We start from the raw sequence: 16,280 nt of genomic DNA, 5'->3' as shown, positions 1-16,280 counted from the left end.
AAACAACGCGCAAGCGTCGGGCACCGCAAGTGACTCACCTTTTCCCCTGCGGCGATGGTGCGTCCGATCCCGACGCCAGTCAAAGGCTCGACCGACGCAGCGCGGGGACGGCGGAGCGACCGAGCGCAGGTCCTCACTCCACGAGAGCCAGCGAGCAAGTGATGGAGCGCCTCTGCGTGGCCGCTACGCATGCGTGCGTTCCTAGCGCTTTCTGTGCCGCCAGTATTAAGTGATCATCTCCTCGATGGTTGTCCCCGTTTTGGTTTCGCTCTCTGCTCCTTCCACTGCACACACGCTCTCCAAGCGGCAATGGGTTGCTTCTCCGTTTCGGTTTTGCTCTCGTTTCTTTGCGCGTGTTTATTTGTATAAAGGCAGCGTGCACAGCACTCGCGTCATCAACACGTGAAAATGTTTGGCTGCCAAGCTTTACAAAGTTGTCCCTGTATCCACGCTTCTTGGGAAGAAGTGGAGAATGAATGTTTCAACAAGGACAGTCCCCGTAACGAGCTCGTCACCACTGCTTTTCGCTACGTGATAGACATGGTGGGCTTTGGCAATATAGGAGAGATCTCGCCGGTGCCGCTGCAGGAGATGGTGTGTCGGATCTATGCCTGTTACAAGAACGTCTGTATAAATGTTCCGCACGGACCCCTGGGACTGATGAGTGAATTTGTGAGCTCGACCAACACCGAATTCAACTACGTCTCCGCAGTTCATCGTGGACCTTCTGGCTCGTGCCATTGCTCATATTAAATATGCCCTGCGGAAGCAGCAACATTTGCAAGCAGTCTACATCTTGAGCTTTGTCACCGATTTATTGAAATACCGTTTGGTTATCGAAATGCAACACATTAAACAGTCCGAATAACTTAGACGAGACTGTGTTTTTCACTGAAACATCTTTATTGAATACATACGAAGACGTCTCTTGAGTTGGTCGATAGGTGCCTGCACTTTGTTCCACGGGCACTCGATTCACAAGGACGTTCGTGCGCTCTTTTGTCCAATACTGCACAAGGAAGGGTCGGTCTGCTATACAGGCAGGTAGTTGGGCTATCGGGGAGGTTGCTGGATGGCTGTTCCTGTGTTTCATGATATGCGGTGACAGATGCTATCGTTTCCTGAAAAATAATGCCATATGTAGAACACACTTGCTGAGAGCAGAGCTGGACTACTTACATTTTTCTCCACGAAATGGCTCACTCTGTTGATGGATGCCCCTCATGGGCTTTCGATCAATTGTCATAGAACCAGGGCGCCTCCTCCTCCTTGCATTGCGCTGGTGTCGTGTCTACTTGGGACCCCCTGCGATGTCTTACTCGATGTCGTTGCGATATCGCATATGACACAACGATGACAACCAGACGAAAAATGAAAGAAGGATTTAATTTAACCCCAATTTGAAATAATTATCCCTCTAGGAACTTCTTAATTTTGCATAATCAACATGGACTCTAATGAAATTCGTGTTATGCATGAATTCTCCGCCTCCCCCCTCCCGTTTTAGAATAATCTAACGAAAATGAACGAAGGAGTTCAATTTTGAATAAAGCGAGAATAAAATGTACCCCCCAAATCTTCCTCATTAAGCCTAATCAGAATTCATATTTGCCATAAACTCTCTTACCCCTTCCCAATTTTGACTGGTGTGGGGGATGCACCACAATTCCCCATTAAGCCTACTCAGAATTTATGTTGGACATTAATTCGCGTTCTCCCCAATTTTGAATAGAGCAGGTGACGCTCCCCCGAATTTTGAAGTTTGCGAAGCCGAATCGAACCTCATGTTAGGCATGAATCCCCCCCACAATTTAAAATAATTCTCCCGAGTGAATGTACAAAATAGAGAAAAAGAGGCATTACTCAAACACAAACACAAAAATGCACTTACCTCGTGTGCAAGCAGAGGCGACATTTCGGTGGCATCGTCGACAGCATCTTAAACTGCAGATTATCCCATGCTCGCTTTCATATGCAGGATCTGTGGTTTCCTATTCTTCTATTGTATTGGGGCAGAGAGAGAAAGAAAGAGAGAGAGAGCCACGTGATGCAAAAGACGATACGCATTTATTGCCTGTCGCATTAACGTGGGATGTTCGTGGTCTTCCGTAAGAACCCAGGGATCCAGTCTAGTAATAAAGTACCAGAATAAAGATTCTACGAACAAAAACTACTATCATAAAACACTCACGGTATTTGACTCGCCATCCAGCGTTCAGCGAGTTCTCTCCAACCCGCTGCACTCGCTCTGTTCCACTGGTGCACCAGGGAGTAGAGGAGGTGCACCGCTGCTCCAAAGCTTAAAGGGGCAGCGCCTTCTGGCGGTAAACTCTGCTCCTCTAAGCTTTGGGGCACTCTGAAAAAGAGCTCTCCCTCTAGTCCCCGCTGCTCAGCGATTTCTTGCCACTCCGTGGTGTAGCATGCCACAAGCACTTCTGTGGTGGCAGTCTCTATGTTCTCTTCGCCTATGATGGCGAACATTTGCAAAAATGACTCTATATCCAAGTGGGGTACATCTTCCCCCGCACCGGGGATCAGCTGGAAGAATAGCAGTACAATGTGTGTTACAGTGAAACCTACTGAGGAACATTAGGTATTAGAAAGGAACTATTTCTAAACAAGAAGAGATAGAGAAACACTTACCAAATGGTGGACGAATGTGCACCAGAAGGTCCAAAATTGTCTGGAACGTGTGCAGCATTGTCTCGGCGGTCTTGATTCGGGGATAGTGGACGAGGGGGTACTGGAGGATGACCATCTTATAGTACAGGGTTCTCACGCTCGCACTAACCCCATTTACGTCATATACACTGATTACGTAAATCTGTCACTTTGCTGTTGTGACCGCCGCCGCCTTTGTTCCTCCATTATCGTGCGACAAGGACGGGGGAGACACAGGGGTGTTCGAGACCAGACACGTTCAAGGACTAAAAAGAGAGAGAGAGAGAGAGGAACCGCTGGCACATGCAGTGTAACCGTCCCAGACGAGAAGGCCCAGAGTGAGATTCGAACCTCCTACACTGGAGGCGATACACTAACCACTATACTCTACTGTATGACGTTTTCATATTGTGGGGTTCATGTCTACACACTTCCAAATATGTTCAAACACGTCAAAACATGTTCAAACACGTTTAAGGACGTCAGAGAGAGTGAGAGAGAGGAACTAGTGTGTCCACGGACGACTTCGACGGTTCGCCCGTGTCTGAACACTTCCAAACATGTTCAAACACTTCTTAACATGTCCAAACACGTTGACGTACGTCATAGAGAGTGAGAGGAAAAGCTTTACTATAAATGTCGAAGCGAACGTTTGATCGTCATTCTCGTGCCATATTGCTCAGCTTGGTAGATCCTCGTAAGTAATACCCATGTTGTCATCATTGTCGAAATGTTTGAAGAGTTTCGTTTCCAGTTTACAACAGTTTTGCTGCGTGTGAAGTCGGTTTTTTCCCGCCTCACATATTTCGGGACATTGGCAGCACCCGTTCCTTCTGCACCAACTGCGGTGGATTGTGGTCCAAAGGTATGTCTTCTCGTTATTTTTAATAGAGCCTTCGTCCATATTTGGACTGTCTTCCCGGCTACGAAACCAAAGCTGGAGCCTAATTCATGTATAACCTCTCACGATAAATAAAAAAAGGATGTGTATATACTCTTATTCCATCTCAGTCATGACGACCGAGCAGCGGTTTGCAACCTTTGTGCAAACGCGAATGTATCGGGACCTGCTGCAATTGCGCGATTATATTCACGGTGATGCCTGCGAGGGTGACTTTCGCTCGATTCTCAAGACGATAGCCTTACGTCTGTTCGCCGTCAGTGGGAAGATTGCAAAGAAAAGGAAGCGTTTCATAGATTATAAGCTCGAGCTGTTGGAAAAGTATAGACGAGGAGAGACAGCTGATCCGTGTCTGATCAACGCGGGTTCCAACCGTCCTGTCGTCTGTCGCTACTTGCTTCGCCACACATCCCTCGACGTCACGGTGACCGGGGACGACGAGCGTCGGGTCAGCACGTTGGAATATCGTCCCGCAAGCGTCTTGTGTATGTGGTGAAAAAAATAAATAGACTACTTTACGAAACGAGTTTGCTCACGAGGAGACGTTTTATTGTTTCGTCATTCTGTTCGAGGTTACAGGAAAACATGGATACACAATTTTTCAAGCTGCAGCGTTTCGACATGCGCGTGGCTACGTAGATACAAAAAAGCCCGCAGTAAGGCGAAAAAGGTGATTGAACACACTTGTCGTTATACTCGTTCACTGTAGGTAAAGTCCTTCGAAGTTTGCTTCGATGGGGGGAAGTCCGTAACTGTCGAAAAACACGGCAGACCCGTCCTAGTTTTTCAGGTAGAGCACCCAGTGCTGCCCGCGCTTTCTTCGCTCTTCCGTATTGATGATTAAATAGCCGGGATTGCGTAAAACGAAGGCTTCGTTGGAAGCGCGAATGCCTCTCAGCATGGAGGAAGCGAGGGGGTTCACGGACACGAGTTCCAAGATGTGGCTCTCGTACATCTTTTCTATGGGAAGGTGACCGTACGGTCCTTGTCGACGCATATGAGCTTGCTACACTCGGAAAGCAAGAGGACGGTGACCGCATGTTGAAGGGCTTTAGCGAAGCGTAATTGCAGGCGAACGTTTCCTTTTCGCCACTCGTTCAAACGCGAAGGAGAAGAACACTTGTCTACGTCCAAGTTGAAGTAGAAAATGAACCCGTTCGTTTTAAATCGCTCGTAGCTATACTTGAAATGTTTCTCTCCCAGTTCTTGAAAGAAGTTAAAGTAGGGAATTTTGACGAGGTCGTTCTCGTCGAAGTCGTACTCGGCTCGCACTTGCTGTCCGTCTACGGAGAGCATCGAATGAGACAGGTCGTAATGGCGGAATTTGTAGGGGTTCGATTGGATGTCGCCGAGAAAGTCAGACGTGGCGAGCAGGGCAACGAAATACTTTGGAAGGCATTCTTTCGGGGTAAACGTTTTCAAAGTGAGCGTCCAAGCTCCCGGCACTCAAGCTCCGCACCTTGGTTTCCAATCCGCGTAACACGAAGATGGCCGGCATGGTCTGAAGCCGCCGCTCGTATTCCAAAAACAAGGAAGGTGCCAGCGTCACCTTATTCAAGTGTAACGTAATTTCTTTAATGTCCACCTCGTAATTGTACGTTTTCTTGTCGTTGGGGACCGATATGAGTTTAAATTCTTCGTTGTTTAACAGGAAAACGACGCGAATCTCGGCGGCAGGTACCATCAGGCGCGGCTGTTGAAACAGGTCGGTATTGATCTGACTGACCAGGTTAACGTATTTTCCACCCTTCGTCGCTTCGTAAGGTTGTTTCGGACCGCGAGACGAGACGTCGCAATCGTTCTTTAAATGTTCGTCGTCCTCCACATAGAGTCCAGCCACGTGCACTGTTTCTTGAGCCATGGGCGTGGAATGAAGCACGACGTCCAAAATACTCCTGTAGGCGTACAACTCGTTGGAACTGACGAGCTTGTTGTTCGCATAAACGGTGACCGTCTTAAACATGCTGCTCAACAGATGGTTTATTGGGAAAACGACATCTTTCTCGTCCATTTCTTCCCCGTCGTCGCGAACAATGCGCGCGGTCAAAGACATGAAACTGCCGTAGAGATCTAAGTGTGCCCTTTGTAAATTTTGAATAGAAAACTCGATCACGGAATTGAATGGAAGGGGGTTCGAATATCATCACATCACTCGTTAGACAGATCGGCGTCTGTATTTTTGCTTTTGTTGACGTCATGATGGACAGAGCGCGCACAGCGGATGTGTGACCGGATAAAAGAGTTGGTACGAAGTATCTTCCACGCTGTATTAAATGGAAGGGGGCTCGAATTTCATCCCGTCACTCGTCAGCACAGCAGAGACCGTTGCGTCTGTTTTTTGTCTTTCGTTGACGTCATGATGGCCGGAGCGCACAGCGGATGTGTGACCCTCACGGCGAACCAAAGATATCTGCAGGGGCGTCGTGTGTCGGCGCCTTTTGTTGTCTTTTGCGGCGTTTCTTCCCATTGTTGTTTCCAGAGCCCTCCATGGAATCCAGCACATCTCTCCCCGTTGCTATGGCCGTCTTTTTTACTGCGCGCGATATTCCTTCGCCATCGGCCAAATTCCGCACCAGGCGCTTCAACGTTCTCTTGTCGACCGGTTTTATTTGCTGCCAGATGGGAACAATAAACTTGGATATGTTGCTCAGAACACCGCCCCCTCGTTGGAAAAGGGGTCCCGTGCACACGGGAATTATTTTGCGGGAATTACGGTACATATTTGAAATGCAACGTTAGATTGGTTCTGCCTTTGGACCGCAACGGCAAACGTCTTCCCGTTTCGCCCGCGAGAACGATCGTCACTGAGGGAATTTCAAATTGAGACAGGTTAAAATACTGAATGTTATCTAACGTGTAGGTTACGACGTGCTTGTCTTTCTCGTAATAAAAGGGTATTATCTTTAATATCGGTTTTTCCTCGCTCCCCACGTACGTGGGTTCCACGATATCCGTGTAGACGATTATGTTGTGAAACGGGGGTTCCAGGAGTACCTCGACGGAGCTTGTGGCATCCTCCTCCTCCTCCCCCGTGAACACGGTACGCGATTCGAAGCCCAAAAGCACGGCCAAGTACTCGGAAAGTCTTAGGGTGGAGGTGCCCTCGGAAAGCCGAATTTTACATTTCTGTTCGGTTCCGTCGAAGCTAAAGCACGCGCGTTCGCCTACGCGCTGGTTAATCGCATCCAGAAGTGCTTGCAGCGTCGCATAATAGCCGGGAGGCAGATGTACTTGCAAAGATCGAGGAATTTTCGTCTTGATCGGGAAAGAAAATTGGCGCGCTACGGGGGGAGAGACGCGTAGCGTTTCTCCGTGTCCCTCGACGGGTGTGAGATGTCGCAGCTTGACAAAAGGTTTCGGTACGTGCAACCCTTTCGGCGTTTTCAGAGAGTAGACATTATCCGCGAATTCTAGCGAGGCGTCCAGTTTGTGTGTCTGGAAATACTTGTTGAGTGTGTTACGTAGGGATGTGCTTTCCGAATTCAGAGTGACGTCGCCGAAAGCGACGGGTGCGGCGTGCTCCAATAAGATGGAGGTGGCTTCGCATTCGGTCAATTTGGGAGGCTTCACCGACCTGCTTCGCGGGACGCTAGCGAGGCGTCGAGCGCCTCTGCGAGCCGAGGGTCCAATTCCACGACCTTCACGTCCACGGGTAAGACGAAGTCGTATCGCGATTTATTGTTCGCGAAAGAAACATTAAATTCCGAAAGGGCTTTTCCCAAATCCCTCTCGAGATCCGAGGTGACACGAAAAGTTCTTCCGGCTTCGACCGTGTCCTCGAAAGAAACCTCTATTTTCGCATCTTGCCTTTCGTACCCGATATTTAAAAAATCGTTGCTTATGCTGAGATCCATCAGACCGACTTTCAGTCAGCTGAAGTCAGACAGTCAGCTGAAGCGGACTATCGAAAGCTACCGTGAAGGCGTTGAGTTTATTCGAGGGAAACTTATCCATGCTGGCGTTCGAGAGCAGGTGAACGTAGATGTCTGACGTCATTTCCCAATCTTGACCACGTCGCTGCTCGGAACCCAACTGTCGTGTTCTTTGTCGTAACCGAACCAGCGAACCAAGGAGAAGCTCTGACCGTTCAGTTGCTTCTTTCTCAGCACTTTCGGTACTGGCCAAGGCTGATTGGCGTCTCGGGTTACGACGAGTACCTCCTCCGGGTAGAAAGATCCGTCCACTTCCTCACCCCGGTAATCTTCCAGGTGCACGATGGGAGAAGAGGTGTCTCTCAGGCGGGAAACGATGAAAATCTGAGGTGACCAACTCCCTTCCGAGCTCTTATGAAAACCTTTTCTGTGTAGTAGGACCCTCACTTTATCGCCCACATTGAGCTTCTTTTTCACGGAGGGTACGACGGGCTTCCCATTTATCTTATTGAACAGCTCCAATTCGTTTTCGGGCGTGACTTTGGACGGGCTGATGCCCAAAGTCCTGTCTTTGGTGTTGTTGTAGTCGCGGACGATCTTGGGAAGCGCGGAAACGAAGTGGTATTTTCCGGTTACTCTAAAATAGTGGAATATTCTGTCGCGTAAAGTGCGTATCGCGCGTTCTGCCTGTGATGCTTTGAGTACTGGAGAGAAGGTGGAATACATGTGGACCTTCTTTTGTGACAGGTACTCCTTGACGATCTTGTTGTAGAATTCCCCTCGTCTGTCGCAAAAGATGCGTGTAGGTGCGTTACCTCCCCGAAAAGGTCTTATCATGGCCCTTTTCACTGCAGCAGGGAGCTTCGTTTTTACCGGGAGGGTGCGCAGAAAGCGGGAGAGGGAATCGATTGCCATGAGAATGTAGTGGTAGCCACCATTGAATCTCTTGTATTTTGAAAAGTCGGCGAGGTCCATTTGCCACACCTCGTTGATATTGAGCGCGATGATGCGTCTCCTACTAAACTTTCTTCTGACCGGATGGTGAAGCGTGTAGGCATCCAGCTTTCAGAGAATGGCGAGAGCCTTCTTTTTGCTCAAGTGACGCGCTTTTCTATAGCGGTCCACACACCCCAAACCACCCGCTGGCTTTGCATATCCCTCCATAAGTCGTCCACGCAATGGAGGCTTGCTGCTGCTGTTGAGGCTCGCGAGATTTGGGTAGAGAAATCAGGCGCAATAGTTTCGAGACCTTGGGGAACCAGGAAGGTTTCTTTCCCGTATTACGCTGCAACAAATAATTGACGAGTTCGTAAATGGAGGAGTGTCTGATGGGCTTTCCCGACACAGAGACACAACCCTCGCGATCCCAGGAAAGAACTTTCTTTAATTCCGAGACGACCCTTTCCGCTTCCTCTTCGTCCACCTCTGGAGAGAGGAGCTAATAGTCAAAGTCATTTGTAGCATCGGACGCCTTGTTTTTATTGCTGTAGGGGTCAAATCCGTACTGCTTGAGTATGCGATACAGTGCTTGCAGTATGAGTTTCACTTTGACGTCGTCACTCTCCTTAGAGGAAAGAATGTTTCCGATGGAAGAGGAGGTGGTCACTTCAATTCTCTTGGCCATTGGCGAAAAGGTTCAACACGGTTGAAAGTAGGAGAGGAACCACCAAGAAAAGAACGCCCTGTCCTCGCTGCTGAGACAGATAGCACTTCAAACGTTGCGGATTCCTGTGACTCTTTTTGTAGGCGAGCCGTCGTAAAAAGCGTTTGTGCTTCTTCAAACGCACGAACGTGTCTGGAGCTAGAGCCACCTTTCCGTTCAATACATTGAGGCAAATTTCGAAGAGGTGTTTAATGTCGGACGAGGAAGAACGTCTTAAGACGTCGCGACGGCGCAGAGGGGGTAGAGTGGAGAGTACTTTGAGTAAAGTGAGGTGAGGGCAGAGATTCATTTCGGAGCGTAGATATATTGACGTTCTCCCGGAAAGATATTGCTACGCAACCTGTGATCCTCGTGCGTATAGTTGTGAAGATCCACGAGTAAATAAGCGTGGGGCGACGACATCGCTTGTTTATATGCGTCCAGAAAATACTCCAATCTTTTTCTGCCAAATAGCTGTTGCCCGAAATGTTCCATCTGGTGCACGCTGCGCACGGTGCGCCACAGGACGACATAACTGGCGTTGTAGGATATAGTTCTAAAATGGCTACTGTCGAAAAAGATGTTTTGAACGAGTAAGAAGTTCGACGCGTTGGCGTGGTGAGAACCCCGAATGAACAGATCGGTCACCTCTTTCAAGGAACCGGCGTCCGTCATGTGATCATCGACGACGATCAGCGTAGCGCGCGACGTGTCCCACTCTCGCGGTAGCTCCTTGGTAAATTTTACGGAGTCCCCGAATTCACGGAGGCTTGTCAACCACGTCGTTCAGGTTCTTCAGCACGTTAGCAACGAAAGTAGATTTGCCGCACATGAAGGGGCCGCTTAAGATAAAGCGAAAAGGATGACGGAAACGAAAAGGTTCAGGGGAAGACATGTTGCGTGCGTACACGTTGCACGAAGAGAAAGAAGAGACTGAGACTCGAAGAGAAATGCATCGCTTTTATTTACACGTCGTCGTCCTCTACATCGGAACTGCGTTCCCAATACAGATTATCCAGGCTAAAGTTGGACTTCTTTTTCGCCAGTCTGTCCGCCACTAAGATGCGGTCGAGCATCTTCATCTTGTCCTGGCACATTTGTTGACGTGCTTGCAACCATTCCAGGCGGTCCTCCACGATGCCGCGAATAAATTCGCGAAGTTCTTCGTTTTTTGTCTTGTCCTTGCGACGATGAGAAACGCAGGAAAATAAACCACACATGGCGTTTTTCACGTATCGGTCAGAATGATGACGCGAGCGCGGCGCACTGCCTTTATACAGAGATACGCGCGCGCAAACAAAGGAGAGTGAAACTGAAACTCAGAAGCCACCCGTCGCCGCTAGGAGCGCGCGCGCAGTGGAGAGCCGAAACCGAAAACACCCGCGGGCGGGTGGGCGGCGCAGAGGGCGCTAGGAGCGCGCGCATATCTATAGCTGCTGCGACGAAAGAAGTCGGCCTAGGCTGAAAAATCTGAGCGAGTAAACGCTCACGCAACCCTCCGGTCACGCTCCGCCCACCGCAGCAGCCCTCCACCCGAGCGCCGCCTGTCGCGCACTGGAAAAAAGTTGCGAAAAAAATCGGCGCAGATTGAAAAATGGCGAAAGAAGTTGGCCCAGGCTGAAAAATGTGAGAGGGCAAACACGCACGCAGCCCTCCCCTCGCCGATAAGCGCGCGGACAACCCTCCGCACAGGCGCAGCGCAGGCGCCGCGCAGGGAAAATACGCTGAGGGCTCAGGGGCAGGGCCCAGAGGTCCATGTCTGAGTTTGACATTGTCTGTATTTAACACAAGTCCTATACTACTATCCTTTGCTCCCCGCACCATAAGAGAGTGGAACTTCATTCCCCAATCCATTGGCTCACAAACTTCCATGACACACTTCAAGCAGTCATTGACTTCCTATCTTTCATCAGCACACCGTCAACAAACTAAGTTACAATACAATGCTCGCTAATCTGTGCATCAGCAATATTTTTTTATCGTGTTGTGTTTCCTTGTCGGGAAGTTGTGTGTGTCGTTGCCACATTTACACATGTATTTTGTAAATACTCACTCCGTTGTGTACTGCCCACAAGTGAGTACAGTCGACCCCCGTTTATCCGGACTTTATTTATCCGGATACCGCGGTATCCGGACAAAAGGCACGGGAACGGATTTTCTTTCATGTATTCTGTTCTCGTTTATCCGGACTTCAGCTTCCGGACTCGGACAAGAATTTCAGGGAACGAAAGTCGAAAATTCTTGTAATCCAGCTTCAGTTATCCGGACTACAGTGAGTAAGAGGAGACGCTGACCCCGCTTCGTCACCCTTTTCGCTGTGTTGGGGTTATTCCCGTCACACGTTAGGGACCTACATTCCTCCGTAGGGGAGACAACTGTGCACGATGACCCCCTTTTCTCTTTGTGTGCGTTGGGTCACGTTGACCAGTCCAGTCATTTGGAAATATCTCGAGCAACTGTCCGGTTCTAGAGGGGAAAACTCCAACCCGAGCGCTTGTGGCTCGAGGGTCCAACGAGCGGAAGAGTCCAACGAGAAGGAGGATCCAATCGGGTCATGTGACACCGTGAACAAGTATCCAACGTGAAGATGGGTCCAAGCAGAGACGGAAGATCCAACGGGAACAAGCATCCAACGGGAGAAAGGGTACAATGCGAGACGAACGATCCAATCCAAGGAGGGGGGGGCAAAGAACATAATGCGCAAAAACTATGACGTGATGAAGCAGTAAAAAGTAGTTGCATTACAACGAATATAAACATATCGTGGCCATGAGGCTGGCTGGCAGCAATGACTGTGCAATGGCATTCCTTGCACTGACAGTAATTTAATTATGAATCGCACACACGAATGCTACCGTGCGTTTTGATTTCGCTTTCCGTTCGCAGTGATGTGCATACCACGGATGCATAGTATAGTCCCCACCCGCACGCACGCAATGTTTTTCGGCCATCCGTTTATTGCGGTATTAATCTTCCCCGCATAGTATTGGGGAACGCGTGAAGGAGTTTCCAAAGAGCTAAAGGATCCAAACGTGCTGAAACGTCCATCGTGTGGGAGTATACAACGAGCAGGAGGGTCCAAACGTACTGTAAGATCCAACGTGTTAAAGTATACAACGAGCGGAAGGATCCAACGTTGGATCCTCCTGCTCGTTGGACCTTCCAGCACGTTGGACCCTTTGACATATAATCGTAAACCTGCTGCTTACGGCCGGTTGGCGGATGAAGACATTCCCCTAGCTGAGCTGCGATCCCTGATGCAGAGGCTCACTGCGACTGCCGTACATGATGCTGCGATTTCTGACTACGTTGACGTTGATAAGGATGATGACGCGTGTGCAGCTATGACTGATGACGGTGTGATTGCTGCTGTTGCCTTCGATTATGTGCAGCAAGACGTTGCCGATGACACCAGTGAGAAACAAGGCTCCGACATTGACACTTTGCGTCTGCACTGACATTCTTCGAGCAGCGCAACAGCGTGGCTCAACTCCATGCAATTAGCAAAAGTTTGCAGGAATCGAGTGCCTACACTAATATGTAACAGCTGTCATTGACGAGATTTCTGTGTTTTAATTAAACCTTGCTCTGAAGGACGTTTCTATTCGGTCGTTTCATTTATCCGGATGCCCCGGTATCCGGACGATTTCGCCGGGAACGGCACCGTCGGGATAAACGGGGGTCGACTGTATAATAAACAAAACAAAACAGAGTCGTAATGCAGGTTGAAGATATTACTACCATCTGCATATAACCGGCATGATTCTGCAAGAAAGCTTGGCAGGTCACTTATATGAGTGAGGAACAGCAGTTGTCCTACAGTGGAACCCTGAGGTACCTCATAATAATAATAATTGGGTGTTTACGTCGCGAGACAACTGAGATCATGAGCGACGCCACAGCGGTCGGTCTGTGGATTGCTTTTGCCCACCTGAGGGTTCTTTAACGTGCAATGAAAGCTCATTACACAGCACCCCGTATTTAACGTCCCTCGCGGAAGACGGCGTGTCTAAGCAACTTGTACCCTGCCACCAAGTTGCTGGCGTCCTCGGCCGGGTTCGAGCCCGCGATCTCGGGACTGAGGTACCTCAGGGTTCCACTGTAGGACAACTGCTGTTCCTCACTCATATAAGTGACCTGCCAAGCTTTCTTGCAGAATCATGCCGGTTATATGCAGATGGTAGTAATATCTTCAACCTGCATTACGACTCTGTTTTGTTTTGTTTATTATACTCACTTGTGGGCAGTACACAACGGAGTGAGTATCAATACCTGCGTACGTACGCAGGTATTGATGTTAAAAGGAGACGATACGAAAAAAAAAAGATAGGTGAGAACCGTACCGATTACGAACAGCTCTCTCGATACCACATACAACATTCGCATTCATTTTGTGCCAGTAATTCCCTACTGAAAAATCCTATATGTAGATCCTCATATGATGTTATTGGATATAGGACCTATAAGTCGTGTAGGTACCACACGAGTTATAGGTTTTATAGGAGCAATATAGGTATTATAGGAGATGTAGGACCTGCGTCTCCTATATGATCTGTACACTGCGTGTATGGGGACACGGTATGAAATATGGCTGTGGCGATACATGCATACACATTCAATGAACAAAAATAATAAGAGAGGAGTACAATAAAATACCATCTACTTCCCTTCATTTATTAATACCATTCACAATTTTTTACATTCAAGGACACAGCTGTAAAGGCTTGCACTGCCGTGGAGCAGATGACGGAGTTGCATGGGTGAGGCGTATGCCTCATCCGTTTCACAGTAAACACAAATCAGTGAAGAGCTCTGCAACGTACTTTGACGCGACTTACTTGATGTCTTTCAACATTTCCGTGACGTATCTGTTTATTTTCCAACGTCGTGTGTGTGCTGGCTCATCTGCGTTGTTCACGAAAATCGATCCGTGAAAAGCATCTGAAATTCACAAATTCGTCGTAAGTAGCAGGGCCACTGGAGCATCACATGTGATATCTTCACCCTGATAACCGTTGGCGGTTTACCAATAGGGACACTGAGCTAACAGATAGAAATAAAGTAATAGGAATCACAAGGGTAATATTCACACTGAGAGCATAAAGTAGGAGGAACCCACATGCTGCAAAGGATACTGAACCAAAAGCACGAAACATGACACTACTGGCACGCAACTAACCTTTACTTCACCAAATCTAAGGGCTTCTGGACGTATCTTCCAACACGCACACAAGAAAGCACGTCCAGGCATCACCTGTAGAGCAGAATAACACATCCACAGCAGTTCGGTGCACCAGAGGAGCCCAGAGCCACAACGAAACGCGAAAATCCGGATGCAAGAACAAACGCGTCCGACCTCAACGAACTTTGCAGGCGAAATGGACGCCAGAGCGCCAGAGCCCCGCCTGGTGGCGGCGGTGGAAGGGAAGAAAGATGCACGCTGTTCAGGCGCTCCTCGCACTATGGCTAGAGAACGGAAAGTTGCGCGAAGACGGGACTAATACTATCGGAAAGAGGATGCTTTCCCCGTCAAAAAGAGACCTCAATCTCCTTTCTACCTAAAAACAAAACCCGATATCGAGAAAAATGCCCCCGGTCCTATGTATAAGAGGGCCGCCGTTGCCACGGTGTCCTAACTCGGGAACGGAGAGGGACAGAAAGGTGCCGCAAGTTTCTACGCGTTGCCTATGTCGAGTGCGTTTATCCATTAAAAGGAAATTCGCATCCGCCGCGGGCTTGGAACCTGAAAACGGAGACAAAGTCAGGAAATGGTGGTCGATGTCAGGAATTTCGAGAATGACGCCTTAACCGCTGGAAATAGACTGGTTGTTTGAATGAGAAAGTTGTAGAGCAGAGAACAGAGCACATGCACACAAAATTTCGACTGAATCGGACGTCGGGTATGCGAGTTGAGACTCCGAACAGTGGGAAGCGTTTCAGAGTTGCGCTAGCCAGACTGGTCGCCTCGTCATACTCTTAAGCCGATATCGCGAGAACTGAACTTCGCGCGTCTACGGGATCAACGCTGTTCGAAAGAGCACATCGAGACTGACAACGAAGGGAAACACGACCATGTCGCAGCAAGGGGAACGTTTTGGGGGGGGAAAGCCGTCGGTCCCATGTACGAGAGGCCAGTAAACGCGGAAACCTGTAACTCGAGAACCGCTAAAGTTGGAAAAGTGTGGTAAATTTTACCACGTGCACCGCGTCGATAACAGTATGCTCTCCACAGATACATCATGTCCGACGCGAGCTTATTTCCGAAAAAGGGCCCCGAAGTTCGAAAAAACGGCGTTTCCAACGCGTCTCCTCGTACAAGTTCTAGACCACAAGAGATCAGCTGCTAGTGTGATTTGAGCGATCGTAGCGCTATTCCAGACCTGTTCGGACCTAAATTAGCTGGGCGAGAGGTACGGGACTTTGGAGGTGTCGGAAGCACCGGCGGCGGCCTTGAATTTCCAAATATCTCGGCAACTGTCAGGATTTCTCACAAGCCATGAGCATGCAGGCGAAAGGGGAAGAAACAGGAATTCGTCACAAAAAACCGCGTCCCGATATGACAGCCGCAGGCCGAGATATTAGACCCGGAAACCCATCGAGCGACAAAGCAATATCGCTGGATGGGGTTCAACAACCACTGGACGCCAAGTACTGTAATATGCCAAATGTGTGCATGGAACGCACGCATGATTTTATGTTTGATGTTTGGTCGATCAATAATGGACTTGTATGTATGTTCCAAAAATTTTTACATGTAAAAATTTTATATTGATTTTAGGAGGGCTGATATGTGTTCCTGAACGTTCTTACTTGTTTCAGGGTTTCAGGCACTTATAACTGGTTGACAAAGTATGACTCCTATGTGGCTGTATGTGACCCTGTATGACTCCTGCATGGTCTACATATAGGACCCGTGTAACTCCTACATCCTCAATGTAGGAACTTATGGGTCCTGCATGGTCCTATATGACTCCTGCATGGACTCATTTAGGATCCCATAATGGCCTACACAGGAGTTATATAGGACCTTATGGCTCCTACATGACTCCTGCATGGACTCGTATAGGATCCGATAATGACCTACACAGGAGTTATATAGGTTCCTAAATAACCCATAAGGATCCTGTAGCATCCTATATAATTTTACACAGGACCTATATGAATTACTTATGGGTTTTTTCAGTAGGGTTAATTCGTAAATGAT

Source organism: Ornithodoros turicata, chromosome 1 (assembly GCF_037126465.1).
Source record: "Ornithodoros turicata isolate Travis chromosome 1, ASM3712646v1, whole genome shotgun sequence".
NCBI lineage: Eukaryota > Metazoa > Arthropoda > Arachnida > Ixodida > Argasidae > Ornithodoros > Ornithodoros turicata.
The sequence above is the reverse complement of the archived record's forward strand: the minus strand, read 5'-3'. Positions refer to the sequence as shown.